This window comes from Egretta garzetta, unplaced genomic scaffold, assembly GCF_000687185.1.
Source record: "Egretta garzetta isolate BGI_Z169 unplaced genomic scaffold, ASM68718v1 scaffold702, whole genome shotgun sequence".
NCBI lineage: Eukaryota > Metazoa > Chordata > Aves > Pelecaniformes > Ardeidae > Egretta > Egretta garzetta.
In genome coordinates this window covers 72,404-75,741 of record NW_009258908.1, presented here as the reverse complement: position 1 = coordinate 75,741, position 3,338 = coordinate 72,404, and positions in this window count along the sequence as shown.

Sequence of the window (3,338 nt, the reverse complement as noted above, 5' to 3'; positions counted from 1 at the left end):
CCGGGCCTCCCCTGCCCTCTCCCTGGGGATACGCTCTGGGCAGAGGGGGCCACGCCGCAGCCGCCTCCCTTCTGTTGTTGCCCCGTTTTAAGCCCAGGGAAGGGCAGGTACCGCCTGGCGGGGGGCACATTCTTCCCCTCCGCACCCCCCCGTTGTCCCTCTGGCTCTGTTCTGTGTATATTGCAAAGTGAGGGGCTTGCCCACCTTCCCTGGATCGCTTCGTTTGGGAGCATCCTCTGGAAGGTGACTTAATTTGGGATAAGGACGCTGTTTCCCTCAAAACTTCATGGTGCTTCAGGACTGTTTTTCATGATTATTTCTCCCCTCCCTGTATTCCTTTTCTTCCTCTCCAGACTTTTAGAGGGCCAGCCTTCACAGGGCTACGGCAACACATAATTGGTGAAGGCAGATAAATGCTTTCAATTCCTCTCTCAACCTTCTTGTTAATCAAAAAAACTTCTGTGGTTGTTATTTCCCCTCCTGTAAATACAGTAAGCAAGAAATCTGCCACTGCTGTCCCAGAAAGGAACTGAAGGGAGCAGACTTGAATTCTCAAAACAACTGGAGGAGGAATTGCACATTTTTCTTAAAAGAAGCAATTAAAAAACCTTGGTGCATGCAGAAGATAAGTTGCATTGGGCATGCCCCTTTGCACTTGATGTCCGCTTGGTCTCTGGCAAAATATTGGCCCCTTCAGGTCACTTCTCCCAGGAGTTATCGTTCTGGTAGTGGCTCCTGTGTCTCCCATTTCATGTTCTTTGGCTTCTGTCAAACTGAAAAAAGTTTTGGATGATGTCTTTGCTTGGCTAACATGCACCAAAGGGTGCCTCTTGGCCTCTCTGTGTCAAGGTGTAAGAGCTTAGTTCCACAAAATCAAAATAACCTGTAGCATGGGGAATAATAAATTTGAGTCACATTTGATTTGGCTTCATTGTTTTGAAGGAGGGGAAGGCTTTGGCACAAGGCTTGCCTTTTGTAATGAGTTGGCCGGCTTACTCATGTAGGTGTGATAGGTATATTCTTAGACTCACCTCCATTATTACTTATTCAGGAAGTCACTCTAGTCTTGGGTTGGTAACTGGGTCATTTTGACATCCGAATGGTTTGGCAACCTCTTCCTGCACTTGCATTACTCATCCATCTTTTCAAAGAGATCACAATGGGTCAAAACATTTTTGGGTTGAGGTGCTCTCTGGACTGTATGTTTGTAATTGTTCCTGGAAAGAAGCTGAAGCAGCCTGTGAAATAATCCAGGGATGTGTGTTAGCAGGTGTAGATTTAGGCAAAGTTGCCAGCTGCCTTACCTCAGTGTTATGAATGTGAAATCTTTTTCTTATTTGGTGTCTTTGAACTGTTGTGTCTTTCTTCTAAATTCTGATACTTATTTTGAGAGTGGGAGACTAGGGTTTCATGATGCCTTCACCCTTCCACAGCAGAGGGATTCCCTTCAAGCAGCATGGCTGATGTCTGTCATGCGTCATTTCTGTCTCGTCTTTCCTCCATCAGGAGCTGTGCATGGTGGGGATTTTCTTTTTGTTTTGGCAGCATTTAATTTTTGGTTGTGCATCCTAAATTCTCAGCCACCAGAAAAAGTGTTGTAGACCTTCATTCTGTCCCTAAGGAGAAGGAGTCCTGTTGTCCTGAAAAGTGATGTTCTTGGCTTTCTTTGTATTGGGCTTCAGGCAAGCCTTTAGATGTGTTAGACTTGGCTTACTGAATTGTTTAGAGATAAGAATAATACCCTAAGCTTGATTCGGTGGGGTGACTTATGTGATATATTCATAACATATGCAAGGTGAGCACTAGTTCAGATTGGAATCTGATTTATTTTTCAGGTTGCTTGGCTTGATGAAATAACCTGGCTACATCTTGGTTTGTATTTTTAGTTTCCTCAGATTAGAAATACGCAATTTCAAGAGGCAGCTTTTTTAAACTTTGTGGCGATGAGACTTTGGGAATTTTCTTCAGCTTGAGGTGAGGTTTGAGGGTAGGAACTGGAGGGAAAGTACGAAGGCTTCTAGTTAAGCTCAAGTAAAAATATTTTGAGGACAACCTGTGTTTAATGTGACCTTAATAAAGAAAGTGTTAGTGATGGTTGATTGGGAATACGAACACTTGATTTGTGCTCATGGTGCTCTTGGAGCTGGTAACATCAGCTTTTGGCACCTAGTTTATTCTTGGAGAACTATGACCTTTCTCTCTGGGCTGTTGAACTAGCTGAATAAACTGAAATGAGGAAAGTGCTCCCTTTGCACCTGCTTGACAGGAGCTACTGCTGTTAAAAGCTGGTTCAACATTTCAACAGATTCTGGTTTCAGTTGCTAATCCTGTAACTCTAGCATTTGATAAATTGAAGCAGAAAACACATCCCCTCTGAATATTTGTTTAAATGGTAGGTTATCAATACCTTAGTGCTGGCTATAACAAAGTCGGGGGTTTCTTAAAAATCCAAGCACAGCATCTAAGCATATTTTGTCAGCTAATATAGCGTGCTCAGATCTGCTGCAGTACTTCATAGTTTAGGACCTCCCAGCTAGATGGAAAGGGCAGCAGCCTTCAGAAGCCACTGCTTTGTGAAGAGCAGCTTCTGTCGGCAAAGGCCAGGAGCAGTCCCGAGCCGCAAGCCCCTGTGATACGATCAGCTGAAGGTGCACATCTGCAGTGGAGGTTGTATCAACCTTTGCCTTATCTAGTGACTTTATGTAGCTATGCAGTATGACCGGGAATAATGTTCTGGGCAACCCTTTGCTTAAGTTCCAGATCCAGCACCCTCAGGGAAGGAGTTAAGCTATTCCATGCACTGGCTACCTCTCGTTCCTTGCCAGCAAGGCAAAAGTAGCTCGGGGTCCGTGACATTATGTCCTCCTCAGAGGTCCAGTGATAAGAGTAAGTGTCTGTCCCTCAGCTGCTGTCAGCAAGAAATTGCCAGTTCAACTAAAGTTTCTGGCAGAATCAATTGTGTTGGGCTACAGGTATTTGATTGCAATAGGTGAACCTGATTTTTGGCCCCTGTCTCATTCAGAGTTTGTTTAAGGGTGAAAGGTGGGTAGACCTCGTGTGCCCAAGATGTTGATTTGCTCACAGCTGATTCAGTTGTTGAGGGTTTTTTGAGTGACAAGGGTAAGATTTTTCTCAGAATGAAATGCTTCATGTCCCAGGTCATAGATAGTGCCAGTTGCTTCTTAGGTCAGCTGGGAAGGACATGATATGATGAAACAGGTCTTTAGATCAGACTCCACTGGGCTATGTGGTAGTTCTGAATTGCCCTGGAAATAATGGGAATGCGTTTTTCTGGCTTTGCAGGCAGTGCCTGAGCAGTGGAGAACCAGATTGTGCTG